The 24,307-nt window shown below is 37.9% G+C and overlaps 1 protein-coding gene across 1 annotated transcript in view; it reads right to left on the bottom strand.

Annotated features, from left to right (window-relative positions):
* LOC135304940 (beta-1,3-galactosyltransferase 2-like) overlaps positions 1 to 24,307 on the bottom strand; it is a 577,146-nt gene that overhangs the window by 323,207 nt on the left and 229,632 nt on the right. The window contains 1 exon segment of the mRNA XM_064427917.1: positions 23,581 to 23,681. The gene's annotated coding sequence lies outside the window, so the exon portion shown is untranslated.

Raw genomic sequence — 24,307 nt, 5'->3', positions numbered from 1 at the left:
TTGATAGGCTTAGACACTAGATTTAAATAAAAGCACATTACAGTCAGAAGATAACTTAGAATCTAGTGGAACTTCCCAGGTTTTTTTTTTACTCTTTCTTGAAATTACAGGGATACAACAAAGGCAAGCCCAGTCCTTTACAAGAAGCAAGGTCACCATTTTATCTCACAGAATGCTGATGGGATCACAGCCTGTATCAGTCTAAAAGTAGTACTGAAGCTTGGGATTTTTGCTGGCGCCTTAGAAGCTGAATATATCACATCAGAGGCATTTAACTCCCTGATTTCAGGTTCTGCCCAGCTTTCCATCTTCCTCTATTCCATTTCTCTAAACAGAAATTATGCCTTAGAAATAGTTTAATGGTTCCATTCTCTCAAGTAAACTTAATAACAGGGAAGAGAAAAGATGAGGCAATGTACACTCCATTTACAGACTCTAAATGAGTGTGCTTGCTAAAGCAAATACAAGAGGATGTAAAACCACCAAGTCATATAAGAATAGAAAAAGCAGTCAGCGGAAAATTACTTGAAAACCAAAGTTCATGAAACAAGTCAAAACCACATAAAACCTATAACACTTTGAATAAAGTTGGGTAATGAATGCTTAATTACTTTTGTAGTTAACTGAAGTGTCTTAACACTATTATCAACTTTCAGACCAGGTGTGGATGAAATCTTGGCATTACAGTTATGCTGCTTGAATTAAACAAAGTTCAGAATTGATCAGTTTAGCTGGTTTTACTTAAGCAAGCTTTTCTTGCATGCAGTAAGGGCATCCAGCTTCTCTATTCATCATTCTCACTTCTTTCAGTGAATGTTTTTATGCAGATTTTGGGAATCTCACATCAATAGCAGTTTGTTTCTATTGTAATAATAAAAATTATGTATGTACACGTATGCCAAAAATCTCTGTTATCACAGATCATAAAAAGATCTTACAAACATTGAATCTGAGAAGAAAATCCATTTTCTTCCTGAAAGGATGTCAAAATTGCCCACATTTTTCCTAGCAGTTGCAAAACTCACCAAATTAGGGTTATCTTGTCCAAAAAAAAAAAGTAATTTCTGTTCTGCTTATTGTGCCCTGATTGCTGTGGATGAGCTACATACAGGATACTTTCAAAGTGGTATTGGGTATTTTCTGCTGGGTAGATTTTCACCAAATACTGAAATAAATATTTCTAAAAACCAAGTAAGCTTAAATTAGGTCTGCAAGTTCACTTACAGCAGAAGCAAAGAAAACTCGGTCCCTTAAGTTGCAGATAACAAGACTCTTGTGAGGAATTTTTCTGAATGTCTAAGCAGATGAGCATTCCCAACAAGACAGGCAAGTCCCATATAAGGGCACATATTTCAAAACTTGAATTTAGGAAACCTTTTCCTTAGAATGCTTCTTTTGTGGCAAGCAAATACACACAGGAAGAGGAGAACGCTCTATCGCTTGTAAAGGTGCCTATACAGGACCTTCTCTGAGCCAAAGACAGTTTTGGCAGTAATAATTGAATAAAGAAAATTTTAAAGGCAGTAATCAGCTCTAAATTGTTAAAATCTGCCAATTAGAAGTATAATGAATATTGTATGAAACCAACATGAAAGGCATTTCTTGGAATTTTAGCTGAAGGACCAATCAAGGTTAGTGGTGGCAATATGGAAGTGCTCATTACCTTTTTCTCTCCTGCAAAGGACAATAATTAGTGCTTCCCAAAGAGCTCTAATTGGAACAGTGAACCTTTTTTCTTTTCTTTGAAAAAAGGATTCTGAAATTGTCCATGTTTCACCAAAAGCAAGCGATCAGAATAAAGACAATTTTCATTTACTTGACAAATTGGGCTTTTAACTCAACTCCCTCCTTTCTCACAATAATTAATGACTTTCCTGCTCAGTTCATCTGGAATACATCACATTAGGATAGACAGATTATAGTGAAATACAGTGAAAAGGAAGTGAACTGGGAAATTCATGCCAGTATCTCCTTCCTGTGTGTGCTGCCATTAGCAAGAGTAGCCAGGCAATAGCCACCTTTACTGTCCCAATAAATAAGAAGGTTGAAGATCAGTCAGGGCTTTTTTTTTCTCGTCTGTTAAGTTGGGGGATATTTTTCTTGCTGCTTGTGTAACCTTTACCATATGAAAGCATGCCAATCCCAGTTTACACTGGTTGTGTTCACACTGGAGCTGGGTGGTTGCAACCAGGGACTGCACATCTGCAGCCTCCTCAGCTTGTGGAAAAGGAGGATTCCCTCAGCTCCAGAGGCACAAAAAAATCTGTTAGTGACAGCATCTGTATGAATGCCAAGTTCAGTCAGTCGTGCACACTCCTTGCCCCAGTGCCTGGAGGGGGAAACAGGCAAGAGGAGTTCACGCCCTACCCTTTTCTTCATCACAAGGAGTTTATCCATCTCTTAGTCCTGAGAGCTTCTTGCCAAGTAGTCTCACTTCCATACAGCTTTAACAGAGGTTTAAAGGAGATTTTTACTTGTTTGCTGTAGATTACTTTCAGTTCAGCTTTACTGAACATCAAGTACCTCCCAGTCACTACATGGTGCAAATGTTAGATTCTCTTTCTAGAAAACAAGATTTTTTTTCCCCCCCATGTTTCCTTCCTTGAAATAAGCATTTTTTTCCCTGAAAGGGATGAAAAAAACATCCATTTCATCTCAAACAGTTATTCACTTATGGGTAACTGAAGACCACATCAGTGTTATGTATCATTATGTACACCATATGGCTCTCCTACAGAAATGAGCTTTAGGATCGTAATTATCAACAATGCTTAGTGGCAATATGTTCCACATAGTTAACAAAAGAATATCATCAGTGATGTGAGAGAAGGAATAAGACTATTTTAGAATATTATGCAGTATAAGCAAGGCCAGAAAATCACACATATATACATATATAAATATATATATACACACACACACTCATATACACGCACACAAACACACTTGGGTGAAGCACTGAAAGCACTTCAAGCACAGTATTTCCTGTTAAATAAAACATAACTTCCAATGCAGGATACTAGCTGGAAGCTAGGAAGATACTATACCAGCTAAAGAAACCAAAGATTTGATAAATGAGTAACACACACACCCCAGGCAGACACTTGGTAAAATCAGCCTCTCTCCTACCCCAGGACAAGCATTTAAGAGCATCTAGGGAAATTCAGGGTATTGTTGGAGGATTTTTTAGCAGCAAATGTGAAGATTAATCAAAGCCACCGCATCCAGTATGTTTTGTTCGAGGACCTGAAGACCACACATCCATGGCCATGTGTGCACAGCCAGTTGCAGCCCAGCATCTTGCCCCATGGTGTAATACATGGAAGACAGAGCTCAGCCAGGAAATAAACACTCTCAGAGTTCTGGGGTAAAGAACAGTAAAGTGCATTAAATACAAACACACAGAAGTAAAGAAATACTACACAGTACAGTTACTCCAGAAAAGCTCTCCAGAGGAAAGCAGGTCACACACACACGCCACAGGGGAGTTCATATGTTACCTTCACCTCAAGGTACCTGCATTCTCAGTGTTCCAGACCATTTTCTAAAAGTACGTTTCAGATTCAGGTATTGAAGCTTACTTAGTGAAAAAGGCTTCCCAAGTGAACTAACTGAGCAAAATACCGTACTTATCCTAACTTTCTTATAATGAAGGATTACAGATTTAAATCGAGTACCCTTAATACAAAATAAAAGTTAAGTGAGCTTTGTTTCACTCTAATTCAGAACACTAACAGGACAACTATCACAAAGCACAAATTCAACCCTCTCACTATCTGAATGTAAATATTCACTTCCATTCTCAAATTACTTTTTACAAAAAATACTAATAAAAAAAATTCACAGCATATATAGACATTAAGTGTTTTTGAGATACTGTTCTCTAATTTCACTTGCCAGATTGCAGCACAAAATACTCAGCTACTAAAAAAGGACAGCAAAGTTTTTGGCTTATTATTAACAGTAAACAGCAAGCAGCATTTTGCATAATAGAGCCTGAATTGCTCAGAACTGTTCTTCTGCATAAAAAATTATACAGAGTCACTGAAAATGCAAATGGTTCCACCAATCAAATAGCAAATGAAAAAATTAAACAGAGGGGTGAACTTTTAAAAGCTGTGTTTTAAACAAAGCTTGTCCTGTCATTTAAAAACATTGAATGCAGTCCACAGAGCTACATCAAAAGCGGCTTCACAGCAATTTCATTCAAGTTTCCACAAATGTCCATGTTGTGCTTCCCTCACCCTCTATCACCCCCCTAAAAGGCAGAGTACAAAGAAGTATTTCAGGAAGCTGGAAATTGCAGTGTGACAAGGATCCCTTATCACAGCTCAGCCCAGTGGTATAGTGTGCTAAAGTGATGGATGAGAATTCACTCTCTGCATTTCCTCCATTCGCATTCAGAGCGTTTCCTATCAGAGCAGGAACAGGCACAGCTGTGCTCACTTTGATGGAAACAGGGCTGCATTAAAGACAATCCCACGGTAATGGCCCTCTTTGCTTTAAATACATACATATGCATTATTGCACTCACACTCCTTAAGCTTCTTCAGAGTATTTAAGATAATAGACGAGTTAACTATGCAATACTCTGATATTTTTCCCTTACTGCACCTACTTTTAATCTGTTTTTAAAATGCAATCTACTTTTCCTTGCTGAAGGAAACCTGAGGAAACAGTAGGCTAACTACCACAGTGACCAGGTTTCCTCCCTCTTTGACTGAAGACTATATATACACCATCAGTGATGAAAAAGAACTGTGTATATCCTGAAAGAGGAGAGCATCTCTACATGTTTTCCATTAAAATATTAAGAGCTTCTCCTTACAGTTTTCTGAACAGTTCTGTACCATTTCATATTACTTCATTTACATGATTTTTTTGTAACATATATTAAGGCCAGGCTTCTCCATCGTTTATAGCAAGATGACCTTGTGTGCACTCCCTGCAAAGACTGGCACTCACAAGCCATACCTGGTACCCACACTTGTCATCACAGAATTGCACATAATTTTGGAACTAACAGTGAGCTGCTGTTAAAGAGACCACAGAACCCCCAGGAGCTCTCACCAGGTTCAGCTGTCCAAGTCTGCTCAGTGTCTGCTGCAGAGCACCAGAAGCAGTTTGAGGCAAGGGGTCCAGTGTGGTAACAAGAACCCCTCTTTACCTGCGGGTTGCTTTTCAGCCACTCAATACAAACCTTCAACTTTACCAACCGACTTCACGCGGTTCCTACTTTTCCCTTCATAATGGGAAATGCATTTTTACATCTGATATAATTAATTGGAGAGACTGCAATTTTCTTTAGTGCCTCTGAGAAGCCTCTCAGAGGATTTTACTGACCAATTCTAGGAGTTTAAGAGAGTCTGTCATACTGAAATCTATTGTTTTTATTTTGCTATTTTTCCTCTTTCCTATCTCAGAGATCACCACTTGCACTGCTGACAGCTGCTGTCAGTATTCCCTCACCTTGACATTTTTAATACTTTTTTTCCTTGCCAGTCACAATTAAATCCTAAAAAGTCTATGCCTAAAATGCTTTTTTCTTTGTAGGAAATACCTGCTGAATTGTGTTTTGTTTCAACTGCTAATCAACAAGTTTCTGGGCGGTTAAAAATCTCCCACAGCCATCAAGTCCTGCAAATGGTGGCTCAAAAAAAACCCAAAAAAATCAGTCTCTTATGCAGATAAGTGTTATTTTAATAATTGCCAAGCTTACTTTGAATTGATGGTGCTTTCCAGTGCATAAGAAAATTCATAAATACAAAAAAATTTCTTGCCACTCTACTGCCATCCCTCAAACCCAAAACATATAGATTTATTCACCTTGAATCAGACTTGTGGTGAACATGGTGGCCTCTAAACCTAATGTACCTTCACAGATTGTGGCAACTGCTATGGAAAACTTGAAAGAAGGCAGCAATGCAAATCACCTGAATGAAAGTCTTCAAATGAAATACTAGGAAAATAAAGTAGGCAACTGCTTAACATTGAAACCATGGATATTTACAAATTCTGTCATCACTTGGAAACCTGTAGCATACAACTCCTAAAACATAACACATCCCCCCCAACCACCAACAACTTCTATTGTTATGTTATACTTCGATACCTTCCTTATAATGTGAAGGAAATCATATAATAGCATCACTTCTGATGGAACTCCAGAAAAATTTAGGCATTAAAGAGTTGAATATTTCATTAGACTTCATTAGAGAAGGGCAGAAATCAGACCATTATCCTAATGGACATTTACACAGGGATGAATTAACATTTATATGTATGTATTCACTTTGTCCAAATTGATTGGACAAACACACTTTCTTATGCAAGGTTTTGCTTCATACAGTGCCAAAGACCTATGGGTAAACTTGTAAAAGGACTAAACTGGAACTGCATAAAAATTAACGATCAGTATTTCTTAATTTTCCAAGTGCTTAACAGCCCAACATTATCCCTTTTCTTGCAGAGACAGTGTCTTAGACAGAACAGTTGTCCCATTGTGGGCCAGCTTGGGTTGTGTTCCAGTCTTCCTGGCTGGTATATCAGAATATTGAGGTGCATTCACACTTCCAACAAGGAAGAGTTACTTATTATGAATATTCTGACAAGATGGTGAGGCTCTTCAAGAAGAAACTGCATCTGCTCCAAGGATCTTTTTATAGAAGAGTAAAGAGCCACAGAAATGCAGTCAAGGAATGGTAATGACAAACAGGGCTGGTTGTTTTCTCTGTTGGATTTCCTTGTATGCCTTATCCACAAGCAAATGGGTAGAGGATAACAGAGTCACATCTTGCCTCTTGAATAGTACAAAGAGGCAGGAAAAACAACTCACTAGTAGTTGGGTGGAATAAAAAACTATTTAGAAAATGAACCTCATGCTTCAAGAAATGGGGTATGACTCTGCTCATATAAAAATATACGATACAGCCCTCTGTGCAGTAAATAAACAGGATATTCCAGATTGTTTTTTTAAAATCTCATTTATAATTGCAAAATAAATTTTACATTTCAGTACTTAATTTTTTTAAGACACTTCATGTCATGACTTAAAATTTAAAGGTGCTTGCAGCAGAAATTCTACGTAACCACAGGTTTACTCAAGACAACTTTCCCTCTTGTTCTTTTTTGCAATCCTAAAGGATTTTTTCATACCTTACTTAGTAATGTTCAGTGTGAATTTGTATTTAAGCTGTGTAAGCTGCATTTTAAGATGCTGGGCTTCCACAATAATCATAGCCCTTTATGGTTCTTAAGTTGAAGCATCACTGCAGCATCCTAAGGTTTATTAGTGTGACAGAAAATACACTCTCTGGTGTTTGGAGTGATATGAGTATGTGACTCATATGGATATGAGCACAGACTAATGTACTAATGTAAATATTGCTCATTTTCTTATAGCCGGAGACTTAATTTCTGTAGGAGCAGAAAGCACAAAGGAAAAGCTGAGGGAGTAACAGCAAATAATGATTCATTCAGGTTTACAGGTGTCAGCACAGTTTTCAAATAGTTCCATAATGGGACTTTCCAGTTTGAGAAGTATAATCTGTCTGACTTGAAAGTGTGGCACCAAATGAAAATTTGTTAGTGCCAGGAGGGAAAGTGTGGGAATTGAAAGTCATTCATCATTGTAACATTTCACCACAAACAAAACACAGATAAAAGGTTCTGTATAGGCCACAGTTTCCAGTACACCAGCCTTTTTGTTAACTTGTCATACTGGAATGTACAAGGTGCTTACACAGAAGTGACAACTTCCAGAGAATAATCTACAACTTTTCCCAAGTTATTTTTACTGTTAAGAGGTTCTCTACTCATGCCCCCAAGAATGTCAGTACCTACAATCCTTCACCAGGCATAAAATGCTTTTAATATAAAACTTGGTGGTTTTTTAAAAAGCTTTAGCATAATCACTGAAAAAAATGCTATTGAATTATTTGCATAGAGAAAACACTTTACCAAAAAAATATGTCAAAAGGTCTGAACTTGCTGACCATTGCTAACAAAGTGCCCATCTTTCCATTGGTTCTACACTCAAGATGGTGGCACTGAAATAGAATTTGAAGGGAAAGAACTTGAGAAAGAGCTGATTCTGTGTTTAAAGTGTCACTTCAGACAGCCATGGTGCCTTTTACTGCTACACGTGGAAACATTTGTCACTGCTGGATAACCATCAGGAATGGAGAATGGAGCAGCATCAATCATGTGTCTCTGGGTACTGTTATGAATATGTAATGTGCCATGCAGAGAAATCTCCTGGGAGGTCCAGCACTACACTACATGAATTAACATCCACTTACTGATTAGGCTTTATATCAGCTAACAACAGAGATGAATTTAAGATACAAGAATCATTTAATGAGCCTCATCAAAATATATTTTAAAAATTGAACAAGTATTACTCCTGATATTAGGATTCCTTACAAAAAGTTCTTATTCCAGTTTTTGGGCCAAGCAAATGTTTAAAGATAACATGGCTATATTTTTTAGGTTACAACACTAGGAATTTAATACAGAAGCTTTCTGAATTTCATCACATTTGAAGACAGAGCATTTAAGAAACAACTTTGCTGGACAAGTCAAGATATGACTGCTTATTCATTCTAGGCAAAGTCAGAAAACAGGATTAAATTATAGAGAAATATAATTATTTAGAATGAGTATCACATATGTAGCCTGTTTATGTTCTTGGAAAGATTATATACCTACAGGTACTTCATACAATTCATATAGATGGGACAACTTGATGACATTCATTAACAGTCTTCCTTTTACAAATTAATCATATAATGATGCTCTGTAATATTATCATTATTCCTTATTATCCAAATTTGACCCCATGTCAGGCTAGGGGTAAAGATCAATGATTAATCGTAATACTTTAAAAACAGAGACTCCATACCCTAAAATGTCTACCTGCAAGCTTTATTTTGCACACTGACATGTCAGGAGCTTTAAGCATTTTGTTTCACCATATAACATGAGAAATGTTGAGTTTTGAACCTGTATTTGTCTGCTCATGTTAAATGCTGTGCACAATCATCTACAGCAAAACAGTTTTGCAATGAAGACTCAGGTGACTCAACTCTTTCCATAGAATGAGGCATTCTTTGAAACAAAAAGAAAGCATAAGTTTCAGAACACAATTCAGCCTAATTTTTGTGCTGTCATTCACTAAATGCTTGTGTAAATTATAACACCAGCGGGAGCAAATTCAATGTTCAAATCCATTGAAGACTTGTATTTTTTGACATTTCACATCAACAATTCAAATACTCCTATCCCACACGTAGCATAATAATTATAGCCCTTTAGGGAAATTTAGGAATCTACAACTTGCTCTACTTGAAGCAAAGGTCATAATGTGGGGGACAACAGGTAATTAAAAGTTTCAGTAATTAAATAAAAAAGGAAAGGAGGTTCCTGTATTGATCCAAGTTTTAGGTGGGAAAAAGTCAATGTTTTCAAAGATAATGAAATCTGATCTATTTGATTTTCTTATTTATTGTTATAAAAATTACAGATGCCTTAGGAGCACTAAGTTTTGTCAGAGCTGCTTATATTTCATTTGAAAACAGGATTTAAGGTTCTAATTCACATAAAAAATTAATTTGTTTACTGCCATGACTCAAGTTGGCTGCCACCAAATAACAACAGAAGCTGTAGCATCTCTATTGTATTGATTTCCCCCAAAACAAATAGCCACAAACTTTGGAGTCCGATTCACCAAAGTCTGCATTTAGCACAAACTTAAAATATGCAACTGAATGGAAATTGAGCAGGAATTCTGCTGCAGCTCCTCTTCTCCTCTGTAACTTTTCACCACGTTCCTCACGCACATTTTGCTCCCAAAAAAAGGTGCCATCCACAGGTTGCAACACTGATTCATCATACCTGAAGTAATTAGCAACTACCTTAGGGCCTTAGCCTTTCTTTGCCTGTTTCCAGTGATTGCAAATCATCATGTAGCAACACCTAATTTAAAAATTCCTTTTCTATTTAAAAAATTTTTAGAAAGAACTGTGCACTACATATTATTATTTATATATAATCAAAATTATCATCTATCACACAATTAGAAATGTGTTTCCTGCCAAACAGATCTCAACTACTCAATTTAGAATAACGTTGACTATATAGAGATTATTTTTAGCCCTCTTATTAAAGTATTAGGTTAAATTCCTTTACAACTACTAGCTGTGCTATACTTTTGGCTGCATACTAAATTATACAGCTCTAAAACCTGAGGATCTTGCTTTTGCCCCAGTCAACTGCTAACACAGAAATGGATAACTCATCAGTGAATTTCTCACTTTGTACTGATGGATAAAGAATGACTGAAATAAAGAACAGCATCGTGTCCCTACCAAGTTCTCAGTTTGTTAATGGATTCAGCTGGTGTGCAAATAACTTGAGTTTTGGATGTATTCTGAACTATAGAGTATTCAGATTGTGTTTTAAACTCTACAAACTAGGAGACCTTCTTTCACAGAAAGAAAAGAGCCAATATTTTGATCTAGAATTAAAATTTTAAAAAACCAAACACTGGCTACACGTAGAAATATAGCAATAAACATATATATTAGAAAATAACAGTTACACAAAGAGCTACAAAAATGGCATACGTTTGATAGCTGATATTTACCTAGCACCTTTCATTCCAGACAATCATAATGGCTTTCTGAGCTGTACACAGGGGTCAATTTATCCTGCACTGAATGAAAGCAGTCCTGCTAACAACACAGGGTGGAAAACCTGGATATCGCCAGGAACAGGGCAACACAGTCTTACCCTGACATGAGGCAGGCATGGATACCATAAACCAGACAATTGTACCATGGACTAGAAATGCCTTTCAAGGAGAAATGACAGTAATTATGTTCTGAGGCATTTTACAGAGTTCTGAAAGAAAGTCTGAATTTCTAAAGCCACTCAAAAGCAGTCATCGCAGAGCAGTGTTCACACCATTTCTGCAATATAAGCAACTGAATCACCCTCATCAGGTCCCTTTTGTACCTGGTCATCTCCTGGAGATCTTTCACCAGTCAATAAGAAATTCCAACATTGTTCAGCAGATGAAAATTCTGCGCCTTCTCAAGCTCTTTCCCCCTTCTCCCAACAACAACCCAAAACTTGTCACAAATATGGAATTTTTGTCCCAGAATTAGAGGTATTTTTAAACCTCAGTGAGAAGTAGATGAAAGAGAGAGACAATATGAGTGAACAGGTACAAAAGTGAAAGCAACTGCAACTTTCACAGCTTTTCCTGACAGCCAGGAAATATTCTCTCCCAGGAATGCCATTTCCAGTAAGCAGGAAAAACTTTTCTTCTGATCAAAGTGGAAGTGTTTTATCCACGGGTGGATACCAAACTGCATAGCTGGTTTCTAGAAAAAAAAACTTTACCCACATCCAAAGGCAAAGTGCAGTATTTGGGTTCAAGTGCCAACGTGCTGCAATGGCAAGGCTCCTGTTCCATTTTCCTACTTGGCAGCTGTTCTCCAGTTTTATATTCCCCTTCAGCTCTCCCAACATTTACATCCCAGTTTGGAATACGCAAGCAGCAAGGTTCAGCCTAGAGCACTTAGACCCTTAGGAAGGCAAAGTGCACACAGTGGTTTACAAATGCAAAGTAAATTATATCACATCTCAAAATACATCAAATAGCACATTGGGGAGCATCATGAGAATGTTTTTCTTGGTCACAGTCCACACATACAGCTTGGGGAGTTAGTCTGGCACCAACACCTCTCCATACAGTGGATAAAAAAGAAATGTCCCATAGCCAAAATAGCAAGTGAAACAGATATCACTGCATTAAAAATCATTCAACATTTATGGTCACTGGTACTGTGCACACTAAGTACAGCTGGACTACTCCGTAGCTTCAAAGATGCTTTTGTCATGATATTGTTTTGAAGCAAGCAAACCCCCAAATTTTGCTATCTATAACTACACATCCTTTAATCAGAGGAGCTCTCGTCCCTTTCTGCAGAGATACACCAAACCTCTGAAAAAAGGCAACTAAGAATCACCTATATCACCTACTCATATTTGTACTCCTAATTAATGATTGGTTTTGGCTTTTTTAATAAGGACCTCAGTGAGTAAAATAAATGTACCATGCATGAGCTGGTTGGTTTTGTGCAAAAGAGCAGCCTGAAAGTTGTAGGCAACAGAAAGTGTAAGCTACAAACAGGGGAGATGAGCAATGCTTGCAGAGCTAGAAACAAAGCAGAGCACAGCTAATAGGCAGTCAGAGCTTTCCCCCAGCCTAAAAACAAACTGGTTCAATGTCTCATTTACCAGGAGTCATGAGGAATGCCGAGGTCTGAAGGGGTACAGCGGGCCAGCCAAGACCTAAGGCACACCAGGCATCACTGCACCTTGAAGTTCAGGTCATTGCTGCTGTACCTCAAACATAACATCTTTTAGAAGAGATGAAAACACCCACTTTTATTCCCCAGTAGTCTTTAGAACGCATAAGTCTGCTCCAAGACCAGAGAACAAATTACACTCACCAATGTTTGCACAGCGCAGGATTGAAGGAGCAGGGGAGAACTGCTACCACCTTTAGCTCCTCTCAGGACTATTTCACTCTCCCTACCAGAAACTGGGTGGAGGTCCCAGGCAGAATTGCACAACAAACCAAAAAGTCAATTGAAGAGAACAGAGCTGCTCAAGGGAAATCTAAAAACCATCCAGCTTTGTCAGGGAGAACAAAGATGGGCACTGAATCATCAGACACTGCTAATAACTGTAATGATAGCCCCAGTTTTGAATAATTCATTATCTTTCCCTCTAACATGCTAATTTTGTTGATTTCCTGGCTATCTACCTGGACCTACACACTGAAGTAGCAGCAAATCTGTACCATTTATAAATATAAACACATAAATATGTCTATTTTAACTTCCTCTGAAGTAATTTTTCATTGTAACTACCTTTACAACAGCAATTCAATTTAATAGTGCCTGAGTTAATCAAAAGCTCAGTGATGACATAATTAGTAATTAAAACCACCTTGAAATAATTTTTTGACAATAAGAAGTTAGAACAGGTCCATGAATTTATACTTCAGCTGTAAAATAGAGAGAAATTCACACTTTTTTTTTTCCTGTGGTAGGTTATAGCCATGCTGCAGAAATATTGAGATGATGATCAGTTGTGGTACATGGTAACACAATATATTCTGTGCCATGGCTCATATTAGAACTTCTTGCTTCATCTCACTCACCACTGTCCCAGCAGTTAAGCCAGAAACTTTTAGAAGACTGTTTTAAATGTCTTTAAAGGTAACACAGCATAACTAAGACAATTTGAGACATTTACAACTACGTACAGGAAGAGGTGTCTCTACTGACTGGGGAACTGTGTCTAGAACCTCACCTTTAATCTTGTTTCCTCAGCACTTGAGCTGAGACACAGACCACAGAACTAAGCAAAGCTGCTTCTTTCATGCATTTCATTTTAAAAAGATTATTGGTTGAAGATTTCCTGCATGCATTAAGGAATTAAATACATTCTGTCCCAGCAAATGTAATGTTACTGGAACACCTTCAAAGTACTTGTTGGATAGCTTGCTCAAAATTTAAAATTCTGCATATAACTAATGAAATTACAGAGAGATTTTTAAGTGATCTGTCATTTCAATATGAAAAAGGTATCAATATCTTTAAGTAATTCTTAAACCAAGAAGAAATTTCCACTAACATTACTGTATTTTTTCTCAACTACCACCTAGAATCACATTAAAAGGAAAAATCATCTCAAGAAATAAATGACCAAAGTGGTAAACAAAATGTTTCCATAGTATTTCCTTTTATTCAAACAATTATAACTCCATAATGAGATTGTCTTGATTAAAAGTTTCAACTGGACAGTACATTTTTTTCAGGAGCAACTAATTCAATATCCAGGTAATTTGATTAATATTTAAACCTAAGTTAGGCATTTTTGCAGGAGTCCTCACCAGTGTTCTAAGTCTGTTGTACTCTAGATGGTTGTGCTGCAGCTGATAAATACCAACAGCTGGCAACAGTATCAACAACAGTGATTAACTCATGGCAGGAAGGTAGTATTCAATTTCTATAACCCAGGAATTAGTGAACTGAATAAAGTTTGGAAACTGCTTGGGTTTTCCAATCCTAGACTTCTGTTTTTAACTCTACACCACTTTAGAAAGATACTAAAAAATAAACACACACATATTTTTTAAATCCCTCCAAGGCAAGAATCACTTAGAAACCTAAACTTGTGCCCTCAAGCTCATAGTTATTATTTTGCTTTGTGAAAGAATGAAAATGCTGACAGACTCACTTCTTTATCATCAGGGATTAGTAGCCTACCAGCCAAATAAAGCTGGCTCTGAAAGCATGTTGAGTGATTCCAATAGGATGGTCTGGGCTTAATCAGACTACACATGAGACCTTCACAAAGTTGTGGAGTTTGATGTTTGATTGTTTTTTGTCTTTAAGGCCTACAATCCAATTTCCTCAGTTGCCTGATGAAAAGATAACTAGAGGGACAAGTTTCACAAAACAAGGGTTTTGGCAGCTTTGCCAGGGTAAGAAATTGTCTTTTCTTATCTGCAGTTACAGATTCTGCAGCACTCTGCCACCTCATCTTGTGCCAATAAAATTGTTTGTAAGGCTGAATTGAGAAACACATCAGGGTCTGGGAAAAATAAAAAGAAAAGAGCCTATTCTTTATCCACATAGGTACCCTGATTCAGTCCCTGCCAGATCTGCAGAAAACATTTGTTTCAGTACACCTGTAAAACATTGTACAGCAGAGGCAGCAACAAACAGGCAAGAACAGCAACTCTGTGAGCCAGAACTGCTCTGTGACAAAACTGCTTCCCTTGACAGGGCCAACCAGCGAGGAGCTGTTCAAGAAACAATGAAAAAGGGTTTTGCTAAATTCTTCTTCTTTAATTAGAATAGAATCAAAGTAAACAAATGATCAGTGTTTGGAGGCTTCATGAGCCTGTAAAGAATTCCTGTTAATGGTTGGTCCCCACCAGGGTTAAAATTCATCTTTAAAACACAATACTTTCACAATCAGTTCTCACAGAACAGTTTCCTTACCCAACAGAGAACCATAAACTTCCTAAACAGGGACTCACATTAAGCACAGACAGACAGCAATTACTGCACCACAGCAAAGGTTTTGGGCTGACCTAGGACTGGAAATGGCAAGCACCAGTACAACACATTATCAATTAAAGGATGATCAAAGGACATCCAGCTGCTAATTTCAAGCTGCTGGGCAGCCAGGGACAATTTTTTTATCACCCGTGGAAAAGAAAAAATAATTTGTTACAGCCAAATATATATGTCCAGATTTTTTCCCTGAGGTCTTCACAATTCCTCATCATCAGTAACCAGACTTTTTTTTAACTGTGTCAGAAGACAATAGTAGAAGTAGTGAAGCAAGAGAGGGCACAGAAAGAAACAGTGGCTGATCCAGCCAAAAAAACAAGCTGCATTTTTAAAGAGAACTTTCTGCTGCCAATTCCTTGCCTCTGCATCAAAACATATTTCTGAGAGAGCTTTAAAGTTTTGTCAGCTAGAGCATGTTGTTATTCAAAAGCAGAATTTTTCATTTTTACAAGTGGAGGGAGTTGAGCACAGATAATGAATCTACTGCATTGAACAACTCTGAGGAAGTCTAGTGCCTCTTAACGAGTCCCTGCCTCTGCCTTAATACATGCAAGGCTGAGGGCAGCCGAGCTGCATTAGCTGTGCTCTGTGAAGGGATATCTCAGCCCAAAGCAAATCCCTGCTATGCTGGGCTGGTTTTTGGTTGTGCACAACAAGAAAAGTGGTAATAGCCTCCATCTGTTCATGCAAAGCATGAAGGCAGATAAACCAAGTGAGCAATGCGGAGGAGAGTCAGAGAAGGTTAACTGGGCTTGGGAGGAGCAGGAGTGCTCAGCCGCAGTGGAGGAAAGGCAGCACATCAAATCACAGGACACAGCAAAACGAGGGAGATAACAGATCATTCACCTTGTTTTCTCACTGAAGTGGTCATGACAGTAGGGGGAATGGAGGAAGTGTGCTCATCTCCTCACAAGCATCTCAGACAAAGAAACATAATCAACCACCTCGAAAAGCAGACAGGCAGATTAGGGGCAGAATGGGAAAGACCAAAGGATTAGCTAAGAGCTGTCCCAAGACATACTACATGGAAAGGGGTCCAGCTTCTCTCATCTCTCACTTTAGCTCCCAGACTTGCAAAACTCAGTGAGTTTCATCTCTTTTTTCTGGGGGATAAAAAGCTGCAGACCAAGTTAAATATGAATTCATTTTCTCGCTCCCTTTTTTTCATAGGTCTCCACATATCCTCTTGATAGCAGCCCACAGCAGCTATTCCATGACACTGAAATTATGTCCATATTGGAAGAATGAATAAAGGTGGAGGGAAATTCACAGAAGCAGATTGAAAAGAGAGCCTTCAAGCACAAGCTGCTACTAAAAAAAAAAAAGTTATACTAATGGCTGCATAGAGTATTTTTTGCAATGGAACTGCACACATCTGTCTGGAAGCAATCATACAGAGCTCAGCTAGTAGGAGAAAATGAAATGCTGCTCCCTCATGCATTGATTATAGCATTCATATCTGCAGAGACAAAAATCTGACATGAAAGAGAATCCCCAGCCCTATCATGGCTCTACAGATAGAATAACAACAGCCTTTCAGAAGGCTCAGTTTTCTTTGCAGATTTTGAAATAAACTCCCTCTGCCTTGGAACAAGCCTCTGTTGAATACATGTTCCGAATCTGTAGTTTACTGTCAGAGTTTTTAGGCCTCCTGTAAGACAATACTGAATCTCATAGCTATAGGACCACTCCTGGCATTAACACACTCAGTAAAAAACAAAATCCCCAAACAGACAAAACAAAACTTTCCCTAAAACTTGAAAAGATTTAGCAGGGCAAAGAAAACTGAGGTTGGCATAAATGCATTACTTACACTAAAAAGAAACTATAATGTTATTTATGTGCCATCCATTATTCCTAATATATACGTTGCCATCTTACTGCAAAAGTTTTGTACCTTCTTGGTGATTTCTCATGGGCAGCTCCTCACAGCACTGACTCTTTCTCAGCACAGCCAACAAACTCCATCTTCCCTTCTCAACCAGCCAACCTGCTCTTTTACAATGCCCACCCTAATTGGATCCAGCTGTGGCCTATTAAGGGCAGGCCTGTTCCTAATTCTTGGTAATTAGCACAGCTGTAACTCCTTAGGGGTGAGATTACCTTCATCACTCTCTCTATTTTCCAACATTCCACCCATCCACACATATATGTCTATTTTTCTGCACTTTTTTCCTGGATAACATTGGCACAATACTACACGTCATGAAATTAGGATATTCTCCATAAGAGCAGCACAAACACAGCTAGTGCAGCTCACAAATCAACCAGGAAATAAGCTGTGAAACCTACTAACATCTTGGAAGTCAAACCATCAATATTTACCTTGTAAATAACAAGCCTAAATTCAACCCAAAACTGGACGAGAAATATTGGAGCCCTCAGCACTGTTCCACAATTTACTTCAGTATTTTCCCCTCCTCTCTTTCTTAAAACCAAAAGGTGGTCTCATTATGCCTCAGTCACCAGACATGGTCAGTGTCCTCCTGCAGGAACAGTTTTTTATATTATCTACATTGGAAGGCTGCTTGGAAGGAAAGGAGATGACAGCAACTGGACTATCAGCCTGGAATCTCAAAATTATTTCCAATAATCTCAAATTATGTGTGCCTAGCTCCTAATAATTTTTGTACTTGGGCGTAGCCTATAGCAAATTTTTCTGACAGGAAATCTTTTGGTTGCTACATATTACTCAAACTAGATGATCTAATGATAACCTCTGGCCTTAAAAACGAGTCTTTGAAACATATTTGACTATTTTTATTGATATTTTGGTAGAGTGTTAAAACAGGAAACTTTAACTTAAAAATTAATTTTCCAGTTGTAAGACTGGTAAAGAAAGGATTATCTTCCATTTTTCAGAGTCCCTGAATTAAAGCAGAGGCAGAATATTAAAAGGGAAACTTTTAATAAGAAAAGAGAAAAGCAGCTGCAGATTTCATGGAAAAGCAGCTTTTTCAAGTAATATCTTAGACAAATGAAAATATTTTTCCTTCATAATTAAAGACACACAAAAGTACAAATGCAGGAGTGTAAAGGACAGATTGAAACTACTAGCAGTCAAATACCTAGTTACAATTGCTCAAATAATCCCTCAAGGAGGTGATAAAAGAAGCTTTTTAATTAAAGTTAAACAGACAATATAGCTGCAAATATTCACAAATTTTGTTTTATTATGTAGGTTAAGGCATATTAACTGTTGAGAAAACATATTTTGGTTTTAATTGCCAGAAGAGGATGTGTGTTATTATTACATAATGCAAGGGTCACTAAAATCAAGATGCATCACCTTTTCCTGAATTTTTCACTGTTCCCCTCCTTCAAATTTCAACTTATCAAGCATTTAGCAATTGAAGGGAAGTACTTTGCAGATTTTAGCTAACAGTCAAATAAAAGTGGGCTTTTTTCCTCTGGACACGAGGTAGAAAGTGATTTCTCAAAACAGCTTTTCAGTTTTCCCTTCAAAATTTACAAACATTAGCATTTTTGTGAATGCTTTCTGTTACTTAGAGCAGCATAAATTTACACGGTTCTACTCACATGCTGTGTTGTTTGCTAAAATTTATATTAGATCTCAAAATTAAATTCTCTGTGCGTCCATTCCCGTGCATTCACAAAACACCCGAACAGCACTTAGCAGCTTGGCCATGGCAGTGATTAAACACCAGAGATGGCACTGGAACTATAAATAGCCAACTGTGCTTGTTGTGGAACCGGCCTCCTCCATCACCTTGGTTAATTACAGTTAATTACATTTGGGGGCATAGTCCTGGGTACCTTGGCAGCTCCGATCTCCTACCCAAGCGTGGACATCAGGAATAGTTATAAACTACAGCACTACATTAATCGTTTTTGATTCATAAGCTCTGTGTGTTCCCTCACAGATTCACATTAAAAAGACATATATACAAAATTACCCTCAAAAAAGAGCTATTATTTGGTAGCACAACACCACCCTTTTACATTATTTGGCTGCAATCTGTGGCTACAACACCCAAGCATCAAGCTCTCTGTACGACTCTAATTAAGTACCTACTGAAAAAATCATCTCTGCTACACATCAGATGAGTGAGTAAGTGAAAAACATTTGTCCTCATAAGGTTTTGCCTGTATCACTACAAGCTTTCATTGTCACAGCCTCCCAAAGGTCTCTTTTACAGAGACTAAATCCATCTGGTCCAGTGTTTGGAGACTGCTATGAAACAGAGGGAGCAGCTGTCCAAACAGCCCATCCCAGAGTCTAAATGTCATGATGGTTCTTGCAGCAAAAATAAGACAGAGACCTTCCCCCCCAGCCTACACTTGAGAGGAGCTGTGAGAGGCTTATGCCAGTTTCTATCATAAGCTAAATTCCTAAACCTGACAATTTCTTGTTTAAATGTTCATTAGGGAAAAACCTGAACAATGATGTGTGCACAAAATAATCACCGAGTTACAACTGACACTTCAGGACACTGCCCTGTGCTGGGACTGCAGTCTCTGGGCTGTACAAGAGATAAATATGCATTCCATCTCTGCAGTCAGCATTTAACATAGCCAGGCTCTGCTGCCTTGGCACTGGCCTTAGCAGGAGCAGATCAAGACCTTCCAGGAGCCCTCTAAAGTTTCTTAGAGATGACATTCCCTGGAGAGCATCCCTCAACCCTCTCTAACATGAGCCACATTGCAGCTGCAAGCACCAGTGCAAACCTGAGATGCCTTCACAGCAGTGATTGCTCATCCCAGCTGAGTACACTATGCTGTAGCTCAGCAGGCACTGCGGTTTCTCAGCTCCTTAGAAATTTAAATTCTGACTCATTTAAGAAATGGTTATCTCCCCTACTCTAATAATTGTAGAAATATTAACAATCTGTTTAAAAGAGATAGGTAAGTTTCACTTTCTCAAAGTTTTATAGCTAAGATCATCAATGTTCAGCAGCAGGACTGCACTGTGTGTTAATTCTTCAACTGCACAGAAGTGACACCCACCTTTGACTTTTCTAGCATTGCTACATACTTTTAAAATTATGTTTCTGTAGTAAGGAAAAAAATAAAATTACAAAATTGCTTTGAAAGACTATGAACTTGAATCATAAGAGAATCAGAATCATTAATAACTCTTAAATAAAACAAGAGAAATGCAGACAACAGGAATAGAAATACTGTCTTCCTACTCACCTTATTCCAATTCTGCAGGAAGAATCAATGTTTTCTTGTATAAACTAAGATTAACAGCAGGTTTAGCTAAGAGCTCACTAGATCTGTTCAGGTGCCAGATTAAACAGAGCTTTCAGGCAAAGCTTTAGCTCCTTCTTTACTACAACATCAAAATAAAACTTTTAACCTAACTATAAAAATGCTTTTGCTTATTAGTTTTCCTGTGTCAGTATAACATTACATTCATGGGCCCAATTCTCATGGACCAAAAGGAGAAGCATGACTGGAAATGATCAAGTGCTAATAGGTAACATGAAATATTACTACAGAAACCTTTAATCTTTTTAAGTGTACTTTGCCTCAATGCTCCAACCCACATAAGCAAGTAGACTCCAATTCATTTTCATCCAACAATGATACTTTTGACTCCCTAAATTCTACCAAAATGCCCCCGTACTAAAAAACAACTCCTGATACTAAAATGGGTTTTCAACGTTTATAAGTGCTTCTATAAACTTGTTTATTTCTTGCTTCTATCTGGATGGTAGATTATGGAAAGCACACTGACACCAGCTGTGTACATCTGTCTCCAAACCCAGTTTATGTGCATTTAAGAAGTTTAAATCCTGAAACCTGAACACCTGAAAGTTCCCTATTTACATACTGATGGCAAAACCACAGTAGCCAGATGAGGGTGGTCATGGCTTCTTTTTTTTCTTTTTTTTGGAAGGGATTTTTGGTTGGTTGGTGTGTTTCCAAGGAGTTGTTTTTATGCATCCTTTACAATGCACATCTTTGTCCTGGACATTTTTTCCACAAATGCAGAGCAGACATATTTTTAGTAGCACATAAAGTTATTATTGCTTTATTTCAATTAAAGTGTGCATATGTTTGCTTTGGCAAACTGAAGTTGATAAAAATCCCATCTTTTGAAATTAAGCAGCAGAACATCAATGAAAAATCCATCAACTCTTAACTAGTGAGTACTCCCAGTTCTGCCAGAAACAGATACTAAGCACAATAAAAGTGCTGCAACTCATTATATCCATACTAGATTTACTTTACAAACATTATTTCGAACATGCAGAGCTATGACCCAATTAATTGCACATAATTAAACAGAATCACAAATATGGTGCAGCTGCTGACTACAAATACTAAGAGCCCTCAGGGGGTGAAAAAGTTTTAAAAAACCCTAAATTGGTTCAGACAACACGAACTTTATGCCAATGAAAATATCATTAGAAGTAGCTGTTCTAATCTATGGGTTGGACAGTGCTAATGCACACTGAAGGATTTCCCCTAGAACTCCCATCTGTAGGATGGGATTGCACACAGAGCCAAGGCTTTCCCTGCTCAGCACACCGGGAGGGGACACAGCTGGGACAGGTGCCCCAGGGGATGTTCCACACTGCACAGCCTCACGCCAGCGTGGAAAGCTGGGAAAGAGGCCCAGGGATGGTCAGAGTGATGGGTGTTTGTCTTCCCAAGGCACTGTTGGGAGTGATGGAGCCCTTCTTCCCTGGGGATGTAAGATGGATTCCTGATTTGGCTTTGCTTGTGGGCACAGCTTTTGTTTTACCCACTAAACTGTTTTTATCTACACCTGCAGCTTGTCTCACCTTCCCAGTTGTGTCCCCACCCCACAGGGGTTTAGGGTGGGTGGGGATGGGGCAGGAGTGAGGGGCTGTGTGGGGCAGAGTTGCCAGCTGGGGTGGGGCCACAGCAGCCCTGAAACGTCTTGCTGTAACCCACCGGGCAGACAGTGACAGGCAGAAAGCAGTTCAACTCTTCTCTGGCAGACAGGAATCTGAATTCCTACAAACTGCTCTTACACTCAGCACTCACAGATGTCTCAGCTGGCAACACAACAGACAAGATACCTTGGAAAGGATCACCTACAGGATTATCCTGGAATTTTGACCAGGCCTGCATGCAGAAGCCATTTTTACAATCAGTTCAATGAGCATCAGGGAAAAAAATATAAAGCTTGAAAAAAGGCAATAAAGACAAATATCATTTAATGTCTGCCAGCATGAACCTAACACAAATATTAACACTTCAGCTGAGCTAACTAGAAAAATTCCTGCGTATTTAAGAATTTTTAACTCTCCTACAGATCAGGAAAGAAAGCCCACATAGTGTATTTCTCAGTAGTGCACTTGTGCCATAAAAAGGAAATCACACATGGTAGTAACTTTAATCAGGCATTCAATTTCCTGAAGTCTTCAGAAAATAAACAACCATTTTTGCTTAGAAATTAAGCACTAGAAAATAGAACAAAACCAATGAAACCTGACACTACAGTTACTATTTATGCAGACATAAGCAGGAGCAGTCCAGAAAATGAATACTTTAATATAGACACAATACTGAAAATCATAATTTATTCCCACCTGCCCAACAGGAAAAAAAAAAAAAAAGAAGTAGTGACAAGTACTGGCAAAGCTGAATTATGATTTAGACTAATGTTGCAGCTAGGCATAAAAGTTAACAGATTCATTAATATCATTTTGTACACTAATGATGGGAATAAAATAATAATAATGCAAGTGAGAATAAAGCCCCTATTTTTCCTGAGACAGGAAAGCAAAATCACTTCTGCCTCTGGCTGGTTTTGCTTCTTGGGGAAAAAAACAATAAATCAGAAGTTCTTGTATTAATCAGTGTTATTTGTTTTAGTTAAGAAAGTTTAAGGAACTGATTAGAGTTCTTTAAGAAAATACTGTACTGCCCCCAAATGAACACACTGGAGCAGATGGACAAAACAATTATTTGTTGCAAGCAACAAAAAAGGCCTAAAGGAAAATTTGAGGTGAAAGAGAGATACATGTAGGCAGCCATCCTATTTCCTCATGTGTCTTGTAATTCTCTGAATGAAATGAGATTAAAAAAATGTGCCTACCAATTTCAAGCACAAATATTTTCCCTAGTTTTTCAGCTACAGAAACACAAAGCTTAGTAGAAGGCAAGTACAGATAGTGAAAACACTACTTGGGTTTAAAAAAATAATCAGTGTAATTTGACACAAATCGTTATTAATCTCTCAGGTGAGGATTAATCATTGATATCATTTACAGATTTGGCTAGCATATACTCTAGATACAATCAGTCTCAAATGCCTTAATTTCCACATGTGCATGCATCTTTTATGTACTGGAAAAGCTCAGATAATTCCTGCTAAATTAGTACATTTCACAGTCTCACAGTGTAAAGTACTTTAAATACTATATACAAAAAAAGAATTAAAATACAGAACAAAATCATCCAAGACATTTACTTTCTGATTTACTTGCATTTAGTGGTCAAGTGGAATCTTCACAGGAGCCAAATTCACTTCACAGTGTCAATGATTCTTTTGCAATTGACTCTTCAGAATCACTGTATTTATGAAACAGGAAGCAGATATCAAATGCTTCTGATCAGAGGCACCCTTTAAGCTTCATTGTGAATCATTAGAAAAATGCTTTCTCATGACCTTGAATTTCCCCACTTTCCACAAGTTAAAGTAACATTTTAATGAAGTAGAAAATACCTTTTCCCCCACCATATTTAAAATGCAACTATACTTATATTTCCATATATCAATACTGCATGTACCTGGGTGGGGTGGAGGATTCCCCCAAAAAGGAAACCAATGACCTCTAGAAAATTGTTGGAATCATTATTATACCAAATATGACATATCAATGGTACCAAATGTTAAAGCTCCAAGTCTGGGACACTCAGCTGAGCTGATGACCCTTCTTCTGTCTCAATGCACTTTACATATTAATGCAAATAACACATCTGAAAACTCGAGGCACATTTGAAATTTTGGAAGTTAGCAAGGTGCAGAACACAAGGTAAGACATATGAACGCACCACTTAGATAAACAGAAATTTGATACCCACTTTTAAAAAGTTATAAACCTGAAATAAAAAATAGGAAAAGTTTTTTGTTTTTTTTTTAAATGTCCACTAGCAACCAGATTGATTTACACAGCCACGTTATTTCTCTCAGCTTG

Source organism: Passer domesticus, chromosome 7, assembly GCF_036417665.1.
Source record: "Passer domesticus isolate bPasDom1 chromosome 7, bPasDom1.hap1, whole genome shotgun sequence".
NCBI lineage: Eukaryota > Metazoa > Chordata > Aves > Passeriformes > Passeridae > Passer > Passer domesticus.
Note: the sequence above shows the minus strand (reverse complement) of the source record. Positions and strands in the feature narration are given on the sequence as shown.